We start from the raw sequence: 6,136 nt of genomic DNA, 5'->3' as shown, positions 1-6,136 counted from the left end.
GTGTTTTCGGTGCCTCCATCATTGAGAACATGTGAGCGTCCTGCAAATCTCATGAAGTGTGAAGCGGGGCGCTGGTAATGCATCTCATGTGAGGTACAGCAATCCCTTCAGAATTAGACCAGTCACACGGAAACCATGACGTTTCTTCCAGAATTGAACCGCCCTGACCCCACCGGTGGTAATGACATGGGCCGTGGCTGGCGGCCGCTCTTCCCTAGACAGTGGCAGCTCTCTGCCGACGCAGAATCGCGACTTCAATATCCCATTCACAAGCTGTGGACAAACTGGCATAATGGGAATCACAGGATGCCATCCTATCCGTCATGGATTTGACCCATTTCAGGAAAAATCTGAGCAGTGTCCTAACACCTTTAGGCCTCATGCACACAGCAACTTGGTACGGTCTGAAGAAATCTACGAGAGCGTACGTTTTTTAGGTGTTTTTTTTTTTCATGTCCTCCACGAGTACCATAGGAACTCCCAACTTGCATGAAGAGTCCAAGGCAGCACCAAAAAAGTATAAACCGCTTTTTTCTGGGGGGCGAATAGCAGCCATGTTTTGGCGTGAAGGCTGCCCCCAAGCTGTGTATCCATGATTTGGCGGCGCCTTGGACTCTACGCGATTCTACACATAAACGAGGACAAACGTAGTAAAAAGTATGCCCTCGTGGACTGCGTTTGTCCGGTTATAGTTTATGGGTGCTGTATGGCGAGCGGTACGTCTCACCGCCTCTTTCCTGCACAAAGGGAAGAAAAAAATATATATCATTTTTTTTATTTAATTGGGGGGCTGTACAAAACAAATACGTAACCCCTCATTCGCCTATTAAATGGGCTGTCTAGGACGGGGGTCAGCAACCTCCCGCACTCCAGGTGTTGTTAAACTACATCTCCCATCGCACCTGCGTGGAACGGAGCCTAAAAGTCCTGCCGCTCCTGCACCACCACTCCAGTCCCTGCCAGGCCTGCAGCAGTCACTTGCCGTTCATCGTTCACAGGATTGCTGCAGGGACTGGAGTGGTGAGAAATCTTAAAGGTTAGTGAAGGTTTTCTTAGTCTAGGACTACACCTGCTGTCGCGCTGCTGCCGGCGAGTCACGTGTGGCGCGTGACTTATACTGACGTTAAAGGGGGTATTCCCATCTGAGACACTGGGGGCATATCGCTAGGACATGTCCCCATTGTCTGATGGGTGGGACCCGCACTTATATCGAGAACGGACTAGGGAAGGTGGTCGTGGTGGGAGGACCCCGGGTTTCCTTGGGTCCAGCCACCACGAAACGCTCTGCCCATAGAAGTGATTGGGAGCGCACTGCACATGACCCGGCCACTGCTCCCATTCACTTCTATGGGCCCAACGGAAATAACCGAGCCAGCGCTCAGCTATTTGTGGCGACTTCATAGAAATGAATGGAGGGCGGCTGCGAATGCGCAGTGTGCCGTCTAAGACTTTCAGGGCCCTGTTCTCGGTGTAGGTCCCAGAGGTGAGACGGGTATGTCGGGAGTGATTTGCAACACCATAGACGTACATTACATAAAATGTTGCGCGACATGTTGACTTGCAGCCTTTTTCTGCCATAAATGAACCTTGAAAAATCCCTTTCACGTCTGTAGTGAATCACGCAGTTCACTACGGACAGGGCGTTATTTAATGTTGCCTTTGTGCGTTTTTAGTATTTATTTTATTTTTGTCAATGCGCAGAATGCTTTGGGTCGAGGAATATTAGTCTATTACCTACTATCCAGTCTTGTCTGTGGGGAGCTGCCATTATGCAACACGTTAAAAGCCCTACGTGACTTCTCCGTGCAGCCAGAGAAGCCTTGCGTGCAATCGGAAGGAGAAGAACGCAAGATTTTATTATATCACTCAAAATGTACTTTGTGTAGTTCTCATCCTCATCGCATCTGAATAGACCCAATATTGTCCGGCTTCACGGTCACACAATGCCTGTATTTATGGAGCTTCAGGTTGAGGAGCCATGGACTCTGCTATTCTAATGTCTCTTAAAGGGTCTCATTTATACATCCTATGCGTTACCTTATTGGAGTCAGCATGCCCAAGAACCTATGAATGTGGGCTTCTTTTCTCTTTCTAATCCTGTGTAGCCACAAAGAATTGTATTTACTGCAGCCTGGAGCTGGCCGTACGCTCCTGACTCTACCATAACCATCAATGTCATCTGGCAGTAAGTGGTGCTGTGGTCACACAGTGCAACATTGCGTTTTCATGTAAGCCCCATATAGCCCTGGATTTAATGGAGGCCATTATGGCACCAAATGCAGTAAAAGGCAGAGTGGACCCAGCATGCATGTGGAACCTGCATTCCCTGGATTTAATGGTGGCCAGTATGGCACATAACAGGTAGCATTTAGTATTAGGTTCCTGTCCTATAGAGATCACCTTGACGGCTGCGGACAGGCACAAATAATAAGCATAGCATTAGCACCAGAATATTTTCTATAACTATGGCATTATTGTATGTTTGTGTTTGCAGAGTACTGTTATATTGTGTTTTTTTTTTTTTTTGTGTGTGTGTAGCCATGGCGACGTGCACCTGCCCATTGGGATGTGCTGACTGACCCCCTTTTTTTTTTTTTGCAGTTGTACTGAGCTGGCGGTGTGGCTGACTCCTGTTGGCCTTGCACCCCTGACCAACCTGTCTGCCCTATAGGCTGATTTTAATTAGTATAAGTATAAAGCTGTAGCCTGCTCTCCCTGCATTCATTGGAAGCAGTCTGGCTACAGGAGAGGTATGGAGTGGGCTCAGCATGCATGTTGGTACCTGCATTCCTTGGATTTCATGGAGGCAGAGTGGACCCAGCATGCATGTGGAACCTGCATTCCCTGTATTTTATGGTGGCCAGTATGGCACATAACAGATAGCATTTAGTGTTAGGTCCCTGTCCTGTGGCGATCACCTTGACGCCGGCTGACGGGCCCAAATAATTTTGTACAAAATGTATTTGCCAAGAATCTCAAATTTATAAAATAAGCGCAGCATTAGCACCAGAATACTCTATAACTATGGCATTAATTGTACTTTATTTGTGTTTGCAGAGTGCTGCTGCATTGTGTTTGTATTTGTCTGCGTGTTCATGTGAGGCCCATGTAGGTAGAGTCAATTTTTCTTCACACTTTAATGGCTTTCTGTCAGCATGGCCCACCCTTAGGGTATGGTTTTCATCAGCATGATCAACACCAGCAGGCAGTATTATTACCATACATTGCCACGTTGATGAGAAAACTGAATTTTTATTCAAATTCAAATAATCTTAATGGAGCACCCAGGGGTAGGCCAGAGCCCTTGGAGCACTGCATTTTTACACCCCTGGAGCTTTAGTCCCCTCCACTGGATTCCCACTGAGCAGGGACTCATCTTGGTCATCTTATACCTGCACTGTGTCTCCTGGTCTCAGCACTGCTTGGACGGCAGCAGAAGATCCACTGGGAGACACAGCGCAGTCATGAGATGACAGGTCTCGACGCTTGCTCAGTGGGAATCTGCGCTGCTTGGAGATCAGGGGAGGATGCACTGCACAAGTGCTGAGACCAGACATAAGAAGACTGCGGTAGACCAAAAGTCTAGCCCTTTCAATCCAGGGAAAGGGGGAGGGACTAAAGCTCAAGAGGTGTAACAATCTGGTGCTCTGAGGGCTGTGGCCTACCCCTAGGTGCTCCAGTAAGCTTATTCGCATACAAATAAAAGGGGAAACATACTGTCATAATCAGGGTATTTATTTTATCAGCATGATCAACCCTACCAGGTTGTATACCTGATTTAGTAGGGTTGATCATGCTGATAGATGCTTTTTAAGGCTCTGTTCACACTGCTTTTGCAGGGGATGTTTGCTGAGTGTGCTAACATGTTCATAAGGCTCCGCTAACATGATAGAGGCTATAACAGAGCCATTTTGACCTTTGTCGGGCTGGTTTACGTAAGTATACCTTTTTTTGTTTTACTGTTCTACGCAGATGCATCCCACAAAAAAAGTACACCGCGCAGTAAACAATTTTCTAACACTGATGCCTATAGAGATATACGCCAGAAAATCATAGTGATGTACGGCCTTGATGGTGGGCGCAGTATGCACGGAGCCTAAATCATAGATAGATATAAAAAGACAGTCAGCTATAGATAGATAGATTAGTGATCAGACTATGTCATCCAGCGAGGTCAGGATGAAGCTCACACGTCGCTCCACGTTTGGCTCCAGGACACACAGATTTCTATATTTACCAGCGCAATAAAGAAGCCTTTGTGATACCGGCTAAAAGTGCCAGAACTGATGTTTCACATGGGTGAGAGGGTTTTATTATGTTACGGCCCCAAGACCACAAGAAAGAGATGGGAAAAGTTAGTAAACATCCCAAAGAAGACACTCCGGGCTGTTCCCGTACTTGGCACATACAGCACCCCGGTGCTTAACCCTTTAAATCTATGTGCGCATTTTGTGACATGTCGGACGTTTTGATCATAGAGTCCCGGAGCGGAGACCACCACCAATTGATAAAACGAAAGGGCAGAGGCTCTGAGTGTCATTTCTACCCCTTGACTTTGTGCTGCTCGGTGCCATTCAAGTGAATGGGATTGGGCTGTGATGCCAGGCACGGCCATTATACAGTGCACAGGTATACAGGTACTTCTACTGTGTGGGACACTATTACCATCTATGACACTGTTGTTTTTAGGGGCACTATTAAGTCATGGCTGGAAGAAGCCATCATGGTGGTCTGGGCCGGAGAGATAAGAAAAGGAAAAGCGAAAAATTACAATCAGAGAAGGTGTTACGTACATGTCAGTCCAAATCTTTTCAACTAATGTGTCTAAAATTGGCTCTAAATAGAATTGTTCTTATAATGACACGTAGCAGTCACAGTTTTTTTTTTTTTTTTTTTGCTGCAACCTACCGTGAAATGACAGCAAGATGCCACCGGAATGGGTAGCATGTAGCACAAAATAATTAGCAATGTTCGTCAGGGGGTTCAGCTAATGGAAGCTTTCCTCTAGGACCACCAATGTGTTAAAACGACCCCGTACACACTTCCCATTTTTTTTATACAAAGTTGGCATTTGACCAAGATATTTCTCTCACCCAGCATGGGTATATGTAAAATGACACCCCAAAACAGATACCAGATGTGTGACACTTTTTTGCAGCCTAGATGCGCAAAGCGGCCCAAATTCCTTTTAGGAGGGCATTTTTAGACATTTGGATCCCAGACTTCTTCTCACGCTTTCGGGCCCCTAAAAAGCCAGGGCAGTATAAATACCCCACATGTGACCCCATTTTGGAAAGAAGACACCCCAAGGTATTCAATGAGGGGCCTGGCGAGTTCATAGAATTTATATATTTTTTTGGCACAAGTTAGCGGTAATTTTTATTTTTATTTTTATTTTTTCTCACAAAGTCTCCCTTTCCGCTAACTTGGGACAAAAATTTCAATCTTTCATGGACTCAATATGCCCCTCCCGGAATACCTTGGGGTGTCTTCTTTCCGAAATGGGGTCACATGTGGGGTATTTATACTGCCCTGGCATTTTAGGGGCCCAAAAGCGTGAGAAGAAGTCTGGAATATAAATGTCTAAAAATTTTTATACATTTGGATTCCGTGAGGGGTATGGTGAGTTCATGGGAGATTTGATTTTTTGACACAAGTTAGTGGAATATGAGACTTTGTAAGAAAAATAAAATAAAAATATCTATTTCCGCTAACTTGTGCCAAAAAAAATGTCTAAATGGAGCCTTACCAGGGGGTGATCAATGACAGGGGGTGATCAGGGAGTGTATATGAGGTGATCACCCCCCTGTAAGGCTCCATTCAGACGTCCGTATGTGTTTTGCGGATCCGATCCATGTATCCGTGGATCCGTAAAAATCATACGGACGTCTGAACGGAGCCTGACAGGGGGGTGATCAATGACAGGGGGTGATCAGGGAGTGTATATGAGGTGATCACCCCCCTGTCATTGATGATCACCCCCTGTAAGGCTCCATTCAGACGTCCGTATGTGTTTTGCGGATCCGATCCATGTATCCGTGGATCCGTAAAAATCATACGGACGTCTGAATGGAGCCTTACAGGGGGGTGATCAATGACAGGGGGTGATCAGGGAATCTATATGGGTGATCACCCC

The sequence above is a fragment of the Bufo gargarizans genome, chromosome 10, assembly GCF_014858855.1.
Source record: "Bufo gargarizans isolate SCDJY-AF-19 chromosome 10, ASM1485885v1, whole genome shotgun sequence".
In the NCBI taxonomy this organism is placed as follows: Eukaryota; Metazoa; Chordata; class Amphibia; order Anura; family Bufonidae; genus Bufo; species Bufo gargarizans.
Note: the sequence above shows the minus strand (reverse complement) of the source record.